Consider the following 10,975-nt stretch of genomic DNA (forward strand, 5'->3'; position numbering starts at 1 on the left):
GCAGCTGTACTGTACCCTGAAGGTGTTCTAGAAGGCTCTCTCATTCCTTCCCTGGTTAGCCATGATGGGAAGTCAGGAGGAAATGGCGGACCTAGTAAATCAACTGGAGATGCTGACGCAGAGGAGAAGAAAATTTACTTTGAGGTCAGTCTACGCTATGGCCGGCTAGGCAGAGGCAAAGGCGGTCGGTCTTTCTGCCGCCATGGCTATCCCCGTTTTGGCTTGGGAGCAGCAGCTAACCACAGGAACCTGGGCAGAACTCCGCTTGGGGCTCTCCATGGGGGTGAGGAGCCCGCCGTTGCCGGTGCCGGCTGGCCGTAGTGTAGATTGATTTTTATAATTATACTCTACAAAGGTAAGGGACGTGGAGCAGAGGCCATTGACACGTAGACTGACCCTCTTAGCTGTGTGGCTTCGGGAGAGTTGTTTAACCTCTCTGAGCCTCAGCTTCTTGTTAGAAAGTATAAATAATGATCCCTTTCTTCTGGAGCCCTTTTGAAAATTAAATGAGATGTCTTAGAATAAATGCAGCCTTGGAATTTCATTGCTTCTCCTACCAAGATAATGTAATCGGTTCCTTCATAGACACCTAGAGCCTGACCAGACTTTGGCGTGCAGAAGACTTGATATCATGCCACTCTGGAGGTGAGAACGTAGGAGACCCACTGTCCACTTGGTCCCTCTGAACACTGCCCAGAACCAACCAGGCATAAAGCTGGCTAGCCGAGAAGATAAGAGGTCGTGTCAGGAGGATAGCCAGAGTCCCACACAGTCGCTGGGTGTGTGAGGAAGGCCACATGCTTTAAGCACAACGTTCCTATTATCCAAACAGGGTAGTTGCAAGAATACAGCAAGGCGGAAATCTGACAATCGTAGCTGTGCAATGACTTCTGTGAAAAAAAAAATATCTCTAATTGACACACAGTTAGTTTGCATATTCTTGGGGCAGGGTAAAACCCTTCAACACAGCTTGCAGTGATTGTATGGAGAACCTCAAATCTCGCCTAGCCTTCCTCCTAGCTGTCTGGAGACCCACAATCACAATGAGCCCCAGTTGCCTCTGAACTGTGGAGTACCAGCCTCCCCTGCCCTGTCTTGTCCTCAAGACAAGGTCCACAGTCCTTGGACAGACACCAAGTAGCACAACACTTTAGTGATCCCTGTGGTTGCTGGCTGTAGTCCCACGAGTCACCTCATCTGTCACCTGGGACGGTGCCACAGCCCCTATTAATACTGCCACACGTGGCAGTACTGTGCTGGGGTGCCACACTCTGGCTGCCTGTGCGGGCACAGGGCCTATTTTTAGCGTGTTATGTCTGTAATTATGTAGTTTCGCTGCCTCGCAAATGCGTATCTGCTCTGGGGAGAGGTTACGCTTCCGTGGTCTGTTATTTTTGATAGAGCAAGATGTGCTAAGTCTCGTTGACGCTGAGTGGAGGGCAGCCATGCCTCCCTCCAGTGCCCTGAAAACAGTTCTGGGAATTCCTGGTTGCCGATCAGTCAGCAGTCATCCTAACATCGGGGTATCTATGGAGAAGACACTAGCTCTGCTCCCTGGGGCCAATTCAATCTGTTTATAATTTTTGATCAGTTTATAATTCCCTTTGAGGCACCAGATCTCCTGGGATGAGGGGCCAACAAAGTGTGGGGATCAGCAGGATGGGGAATGCGCTCCCACGAGCTGCAGCTCTGGCCAGGAAGGCCTTCCGTGGGATTTTTGACTCCAGAGGAAGGAGACTGGGCAATGTCAAGGTCGCCCAGGTGAGACAGAGCTGAGCCAGGACCTGGGTGGAGCAGGGGCCTGGTGGCCCGCACTGTGACAGATCAGAAGATCAGAAGCTTTCTTGAGCTTGGAACTCTGCTCTAGGTCACAGAGCATTTGGTTGCAGGAGAAAGGCACGATCCAGGCTTCAGCAGGGCCCAGGCCGGGAGGAACTGGGATAAAAAGGAACCTCAGAAAAGCGAGTCACCCAGGGAAAGCAACATGCTTTATTCAGTCATTCAGTCACTTATTCTGTCACTCAACAAGTCTTCAGAGTATATCTACTGTCTGGTTACTGGGGAGACTTCAGAACTTCTAGTTTGCTGACAAGGTAACTCCTGCCTCCCCATGCATTAAGAGTCCTGAGGGCCCCGTTCCTGCAGAACAGAGACATAAGTACAGAGCCTGCCAAAGCAGCTGAAGCTCATTACCAGAACTGTGGTGGTATGCCGAGTAAATGTGGAAGGTAAGTCCAGGGCCCTCAGACTCCTCACAAGGCTGGGCTCACTGGGGACATCAAGTGACCATGCCACTGTGAGAAGCATTACCACCAATGGTGGGAAAGCCACAAGACTGCCAGATTCACACAAGGAAACAGCTCAAAAGATCAACTTCTCCATGCAGAAGCATAGGGCAGATGGTGGCAGGACTGTGGTGGCCTGTGGACTGGAGTCACAGGTCTGTTTGTGTCTCTACCTCTTTCCTTTATCCAAACACATCTGTTGCCTTTCTTTATTACATGCAAACGACGTTGAAGAAGAGACCCTAAGGGCACGCGGGAAGAAGAAAAGAGAAGTCAATCTGGACAGCATGCCTTATTAACTCACGGTACTGTCCTTATTAACTGTATATATTTTAAACACAGAATAGGGACTGTAGCTTTTCTTTTTCATTTTTGGTGTGTGTGTGTGTGTGTGTGTGTGTGTGTGTGTGTGTGTGTGTGAACATGTGTAGAGCCCAAAGGCCAGCCTGAAGTATCATTCTTTATAAAAAATAAGATGTCTGCTTTGTTTTTGAGGCAGAGCAGCTCGCTGGCCTGGCTCACCATGTGCACTAAGCAGGCTGGCTGTGTAGCCTTAGGGATCTGTGTGAGTTACCGCCCATTGCTGGGATTTAAGTGCTGAGTCACCGTGCCTTGCTTTTTTACATGCCTTGCTTTTTTACGTGGCTTCTGGGGATTAAATTCATGTCCTCAAGTTTATACACTAAGTATCCTACCAACTGAACCATCTCCCCCAGATCCTCCCTTCCCCTTGCTTGTTATTAATTTTTGAGATTGTGTTTTAATGATAACGTTCCTTCCTTCCTCCAAACCTTCCCATACATCCCACCTTCCCACTCTCCTTCAGATTCATAGCCTCATTTTGTAAATCAATTGTCCCTGTATGCATATATGACTTTGTATATACCTATCCGCTCCTAAATGTAGCCTGTTGAGATAATACAGTGTTACTGTATATGTAATGTTCTCAGGGATCTTTGGTGCTGGACAACCAACGGGTGTGCTCTTTCCTGGGAAGAGCCATCTGTCTGTCTCAGGTTTAATTAGTTACCTATAGGCCTTTTATGCGGGGTTGAGGCCCTGTGGGCTTCTTCCCTGTGCACTTGGGCATGTTCATTGGTATCCTCCTTGTTCAGCTCATGTTTGGGCTTATGTTGGCGAGACTTAGGATGCATAGCTTTTGGTGTTAGTAGGAGACAGAGACTCACGGCTAACTTCCTGATCCTGTGGCTCACAACCTTTCTGCTCCATTTTCCACAGGACATGGAAAGTGAAGGAGTGCTTAGTAGGTGTGTCCATTGGGATTGGCCTCCCAGCTCTGCATATCTAGTGGCTGTGATTTTCTGGAGCGCTCCCCATCTACTGCCCAGAGAAGTTTCCTTGATTAGGGTCTAAGACCATATTTATCTGTTGATATAAGGACAGATGTTTACACATTGCTGTTAGGGATGATGCCAGTTTAGTAAATTAGTGGTTGTAGCTTTTTTTTCCAAGAACCATGACTTCACCAGCACTGAATAGTTAGCTAGGTTTCCAGTCCCAGGCACGGTATTCCTCTTTTTGATTATGTCTTAAGTCCAATTAGAGAGCCATTGGTTTCCACCAAGGTATGTGTGCCACTACTGTACCTGTAGGTGACTGTTCCATGCTTGTCCTTGATATGGTTCATAGGCACCATAGCTAGGTAGGAGTGTCGGTCACCTCCTTCCTCTGGAAGCATTGTCTTCTGGATCCCTCTCCCTTTCAAAATATTTTTATTTGTTCCTTGAGAATTTATATGAATATATATGAAATTATTTATTTATTTTATGTATATGAGCACTCTGTCGCTCTCTCCAGACACACCAGAAGAGTGCATCGGATCACATTACAGATGGCTATGAGCCACCATGTGGTTGTTGGGAATTGAACTCAGGACCTCTAGAAGATCAGTCAGTGCTCTTAACTGCCAAGCCATCTCTCCAGTCCCAACAAAATATATTTTAATCATATTCGTTCCTCTCCCCTAACTCTTCCCAGACCCTCCCACCTTCCAATTTTATGTTTTTCTTTCTCTCTCTTAAGAAAAAATTGAGTCCAGTTGTATTGGCCAGATGTGGCCTGCCCAGGAGTGTGGTTGGTATGCCCAGTGCCACTCCATTGAAGGCAACTCATTTTCTTCCTCCCACCAGCTATCAGTTTAAAAAACCTTCTTAGCCAGGGGTGAGACTTTATGCCTCTTTCAGTCCCCTCCTTCATGCAGGAATTTGTCTGGCTTGAACCTAGGTAGGTTTTGTGAACGCTGTCAGCCTCTGCAAGTTCCTCTGTATATTAGCCCTAGAAAACACTGTTTCAGTGATGTCACCTCTGCTCTGACTCCTACAATCTTTCTGCCTCCTTCTCTTCCTCCTCCTCTTTCTCCTCTTCCTCTTTTTCCCTCCTCCTCCATGGGGGGTGGGGGTTGATGAAGGCATCTCAATTAGGGCCGAGTGCTCCAGAACCTTCCATTCCCTGCGAATTGTCCAGCTGTGGGTCTCTGTGTTGTTCCTGTCTCCTGCAGGAGGAAGCTTCTTTGGGCATGGCTGAGCAAGGCACCCACATACTCCCCTTCTTTTTGCTGCATCCTTGTCTTCCGGGCACAAATAATCTCTGAGCAGCTGATGATGGTGTGCACTTTCACTGGGTTCTGGACTGTGAGAAACTTCTGGAGCCTCTAACACCCTTTGTGAATATGATTTTTAAGAACTCAGGACATCCAGCATGGGGACATGCATTGGGTGATTTAATGGACCTTAATTCATTAAGAAAGCATTAATTAATTAATTAATTAATTCTTAATTCATTAAGAAAGCATTTCATAGTGGCCATTGTTATTTATATGCTATGAAATCTGGCTCCCTGCAACTCTGGTGGAGGCCTGTTCAGGAAAAGACTCCCCTCGTGTGTGTGTGTGTGTGTGTGTGTGTGTGTGTGTACCAGAAGAAGCAGAAGAAGGCTTCAATCTGTAAAGGTGGCTATGCTACAACAAACCATTTCCAGATTGCTCTAGTTTGTTATAAAAAAAAATAAAATGGCCGAGCTTCTGTATTTCTAATGCACTGTTTAAATTAATACTAGCAAAATGGTAACAAGCAGAACTGGCAAGAGTGTGGCAGTTTGCACACTCACACTTGGGGTGACTGTGGTGACACACACACTTACACTTACGGTGACAGTTCAAAGTCTCCTGTGTCCACAGTTGGGGGTGCTCACAGCTAGCTTCGCTGTCTAAGAACTTACTTTAAGGAATTAGTGTCAGAGATATACACAGAGGCATATGAAAAACAATATTTATGTAGCATTATTTTTGTGCATAATACACAGTAACTTCTAAAAATGGAAGCTGTAATTACCAGTATTACATCAATTCCTTTTCCAGCCCCATCTGGTTTTTAAAATCAGAATATTATAATTAATATATTTTTACATTGTGTCTAATCTCTTTCCAGAATTATTTTTTGACAGTTGTATTATATTATAATCACACTAACTGCAATTATGAGAAATTAGCTTTAAGGTTTTCGGTTTTCGGCTCGGCAATGTCTCCCTCACACTCCCTCTCCTGGTGTTTGAATCCTTTCTTTTGTGGCATTTATCAGCCACCTGGAGGATGTCTTATTTTATTTTTTCCTAGAAAGCAAGGGGAGATATCTGAGGCCTTCCCCACAGGTTGCCCAGGACCTGACTGGAAGTTGGCTGCCTCTCAGCTCTTAATTCCTGGATCTCAGTCCATCAGAAAGCTTTAGTTTTGAAACATCTTATCCTAAGATTTTTCCCTAATGTGTGGCCCAATGGATACATGTTTGTTCCACCCCCAACCCCCTACCTCCCACCTTCAAGGAATGAAACATTTATGGAATCTAGAAACTGTATCACCATGGGGCTGGAGAGACGGAGCAGGTGTTAAGAACATTGGCTGCTTTTCTACAGGACCTGAGTTCCATTCCTAACACCTATGTGGTAGCTCACAACCATCTCTAATTTCAGTTCCAGGGATATCAAGTGCCCCCTCCTGGCCGCGACGGGTACTGCAAGCATGTGGCACATGGACACATGTTCAGGTCAAACTCCCACAGACACATATTAAAAATCAACCAATAAATACACGATATCCCTGAAACTCAGTCATGTTTCTGTTTTTGTCTCAGAGAACCATCACCAGAGTCAGCTCATCCCCCACCCCAGACAGCTACAATACTTCATTTACAAAAGCAAGTGAACAGCTCCCAGGATGTAGCTTATAGATTCTTTCTCCCACTCAGGAGACTTTCTCATCCCACCTTGGATGGCAATGATGATGATGGTGGAGGTGGTGATGCTGCTGCTGATAACTATGGTGATGATGATAATCTCACTTCCTCTGCTATCACCATTTAACATTTCTAAACAGGTATTTGGACCTTAGCATCCTCCCTCCCTCTTTCTCTCCCTCCCATTCCTTTCTCTCTTATCATTACTGCCATCTCTTGTCTTCTCATTCACACCTAGCAGTCCTGAGATCATTCTAAGTCCATCATAAGCCTTGCTTTCTGCTCCAGGAGCTTGTCTGGGAGCTCGCTGGGAAACAACGTAAGCATGTCTATGAAAGAAGCAAAACCCTCCACTCCTAAGATGTCCCAATGCAGGTCATGATAAACACCACGGCTAGCACTGACTTGCCGGGGAGGGGATGTTTGGCTTACATATCCAGATCACAATTGACCACTGAAGGAAGTCAGAGCAGACACTCAAGGCAGGAAGCTGGACACAGGAACTGAGGTGGAAGCCGTGCGGAAGCCATGGATGGGCACCGCTTACAGGCATGCTCTCCATACTTTGCTCAGCCTTTATTATACAGCCCAGGACTACCTGTTTGAGAATGGCATCGCACTGTATAGAGGTATACAGTGGGCTGCATACCTCTAGATCAGTAATTAATCTAGAAAATGCCATGCAGACTTGCCTACAGGCCAGTGTGATGGACACACTTGGATTTTGTTAACAATGCTTCTGTGAAATGTGCTGAGGACACTGATATACATATCTTCTGTATACATATATAGTAACCCTACAGCATTCCTTTTAAGGTACTGCTTGCCTGTTTTCCATAGTGGCCATTCCATTTTCCTATCTACGGTGCACAAACGTCCTGGCTTCTCCATATCCTTACTGACATGGTTACCATCTGTCCCTTTATTTCTAGCCAGGATAGTGGTGTGGAGCAGGGTCTTAGCTTGGATACCTGTTAAATTTTGAGAGGTTTTCTGATTGGGTCACTGTAGGCAGTATGGCTGTCCCTGAACCAAACATGGTGTCCCAGATCTGGATGATGAGGACCATCCCAGAGATCTGCCCAGCAACAGGTGATCTCAGAAAGAAGGGGGAGATTGGTAAACAGAGTATAAGAAGGGAGGGGCTGGGGACAGGAAGATGGGAGTTAACAGCTATGGAGGCTCTGCAGCCAGGAGCTGCTGTGGTGGTCTGCTTTGGGATTAAGTCTCAAGGTACAGCTGCACAGGAATCCACTATCATAGCCTCAGCCCTGACTGGCGCTGGATGGTCCACTTCTCACCTCCCTGGTCCTCACCTCAGGAAGATGGCTGCTGAGGTCAGCAAAGAACCACTGGAAAGGTTTATCAATCAAGTCTCTCTCTCCCTCATATTCTGTAAGTCACATCCAGATGGGCCTCTCCCATCTGTGTTCTCTGTGCATCTCACGGGGTCCTTCAGCTCTTAGTGTCTAAATATCACCCTTGTCTAAGTCCCAGCGTGGACACTTTTCCATTAGAGTTGACCCTTCCTTGGGGATCTGAGAGGTGCACACTTTTCCAAGCCTGAGTCTTGCTGTATGGGAATAGTAACCCTGCTGACTCTTGGAAACAGCTTGTACTGCAAGCAATGTCTCTTAAGAAAGCATGATGAAGCAGCTACTGAAAACACATCAGTCAATACTACCAAAGTTCATCACACTTATCAGAGGAGCGCCGGGACACTCTTTCAATATTGGGCCCCAACATCCTATAAGATAAAACAAGAAAAGCAACAGCAAACTCTCCATTACTTTCATATTATAAGTGATGAAACAGGAGCTCAGAGAAGTTAATCAACTTAAATACCCCACACAGTAAGCCACACCCAGTGCTAGGGTTGCCAGGGGCTGGGAGGACACTGTCAATCATCATGTCCCTCCCATTCCATCACCAACTGTGTTCCTTAGCAAATCTTGCTGTTTTCCTTGTGAATGTCTGTCATTAAGTTGCATCCTTGCCACTTCTTGATTCAGCCATTATCCTGGCCTACCTGGTCTGCTGAGATGGCCTGTTCTGTGCTTGCCTGGCCTTCACCCACATATCTTCTTCTACCCTCAAGTCAGCAGAGACTGTTTTATGATCACCCAGATCTACCCAGCCTCCTGAGATTGAGCCTCTGCACCCTCCTCAGCCTCCTTAGACGAAAGGCTGGGATTCCTTGCTAATGTTTCTTTATAGTGATGATGCTCTGCTTGGACCACCCTGCGGCACATGAACCTCGGTGGTTGTTACTGTTCGAAAAATGCCTGTCTGAATAAGCCCATATCACTCTCTCCTCACTTCCCAGCTCCTTTTATTGTCACACAGTCACTTCTGGTTCTCTCAAAAGTTCTCTGGACTGTAAGGAATGGGCACTGTGTTTTGATTATTCCTTCTCCATGGGACTGCCTTCTTAAAGCACCAAAGCCCCAGCAGGTGCTTCTTTCCACTTAAGGTACAATGAAAGGCTAGGCTGGATAGATGCAGGAGAGGTAACGACACATGCATTTGCTACAGAGTGAGAGAGAAGGGGGAGGGGAGGGAGAGAGAGGGAAGAGACATTGATTATGTGATGCTGGGCCTTGGGCTTTAACGGACATTCAAAACTGGTCACATTGCCTCAAATCAATAGTAGGTTTTATGCTTCAGACCTAAATCTCACAGGCAGCAAGAGGCTGTCCTCGAACATCCGGCTGCTTTCCTCAGGTACCCAGGGCACAGGCGATCACTTCTCCAACACATTTTCCTTCTGTGTCAGAAGATGACGAAGGGTGAACAGAAGGTTTCAGGAGGAGTCAGCTGTCTAAGGTGTCACTGATGAAGCAATGGCTTCCCTGACACATGAACAGAGGGAGGCTTGTGGGCAGGAGCAGATGAAGTGAACTCTGAGGTCAGAATGAAGGTGTAAACCAGTACAGGGTTCTCTCAGATAGTAGAAGGGCCCTGAGGTATAGAAGGGAGACACAGGTGTGGCAGAGGAAGAAACGACAATTACCATGACCTAGGCATGTGGATGTGACCAACAGGGTAGGCTGATCTCTATGGGAACATTGGTGTCCAAGAGCTTTCATCTGTCTGTACATTCATGTGATCAGTGTGTGCATGTATACACACACACATATACATACATACATGCGTTCATGAGCATAGGCTTGCACACATGTACACATGCAAATGTACACACACAGACATGCACACATGCAAATGCACACACATGTACACACATGCACACACAAATACACACACATGGATGCATACGTGTACATGCATGCATATACATACACACATGTAAACCACATACACACACACACACACACACATTGTGAGCTGAGCATAAAACGGAAAGCAAAGCAGAAGAGCGTCACTGGGCTCTGAGTTCTGCTGCCCAACTTGTTCGCTATAATTTTGGATCCATCACTATGTGACCGTTTCTTAGTTTCTGCATCTGGGGAATGGGTTTGGTAGGAGGAGTAAAACTTGGCACCTTAGGACTCTTGGGACCACACAGACGAAATGCAGCCTAGAATAATCACCTCATACATGCTGCTTTTTTTCCAGCAACTGGGGGGGGGGTGGCAAGCAGGCCAGAAGAGTGTGCAGCCGTCTCCTACCGCACGGCATAGCTCTGTGTGCTGATTCCACGAAGGTTCTAGCGCTGCAGGCTGATGCAGCTGAAGCCCACCCCAACGTGTAAGACGTCTGTTGCTGCAACTTCATCCTGTCCCCAGCCCCATCATGTCTGGGATGCTCTCACAAGGTGTCCTTGCCTTCTTTTGGAGTCCCACTGGCATGGCCCCTCTTAGACAGTCTGAGCCTCTCTGTGTCCACTCTGCCTATAAACTCTTGTGCCCCAGTGGACAGAGTTACAGAAAGTTCTTTTCCTAATTTCTTGGTTGCATCAGGCAGCTAATCTGTTTTGACATGCTATCTAAATGACCTTCAAATCAGCATACAGAAGAAGCCATCCATAAGTCATGTCCTTTATGCACATGGTATGTACAGAGAAAGAGTTATATTGGCTTCGTGAGCCGGATGAGAAGGGCCATTATTATGGTGGTCCCAGGGTCTCCATATTCACTCCACATATCAAATCTGCTTTCAATGCAGCCAGTTCCATCAGCTGTCAGATTCTATTAAATATATCCCTCAGACCCACTGACCAGCTGACAGCAGAGAAACTCAAAACCATACACCCGCCATTAGCATCATAAAATGTGAAGTCAGCTGGAAGGGATGATAACAGAACCAAAAGCAGAGGAGACGGAAATCTGTAGGGCCCTTGTGTCCTTCCAAACTGCTCCCCCTCCCTGGAGCTACACAAGCACCCATAAAACACTGGAGTGGAAAAAAGGCAGTACCAAAGTAACAAGACAAAAGTCTCCCTGCTGTAGGCTCCATAACACCATGGGTTCTTTCACCTTGCGT

The 10,975-nt window shown here is 46.7% G+C and overlaps 1 long non-coding RNA gene across 1 annotated transcript; it reads left to right on the forward strand.

Moving 5' to 3' along the window:
* Positions 1-1,855: 1,855 nt before the first annotated feature.
* Positions 1,856-6,374, forward strand: LOC114610930. The gene is made up of 3 exons (XR_003709754.1): positions 1,856-2,093; positions 2,520-2,590; positions 6,270-6,374. It is a non-coding gene; the product is annotated as an uncharacterized LOC114610930 (long non-coding RNA).
* The last annotated feature ends 4,601 nt before the right edge of the window (positions 6,375-10,975 follow it).

The sequence above is a fragment of the Grammomys surdaster genome, unplaced genomic scaffold (assembly GCF_004785775.1).
Source record: "Grammomys surdaster isolate TR1022 unplaced genomic scaffold, NIH_TR_1.0 126063, whole genome shotgun sequence".
NCBI lineage: Eukaryota > Metazoa > Chordata > Mammalia > Rodentia > Muridae > Grammomys > Grammomys surdaster.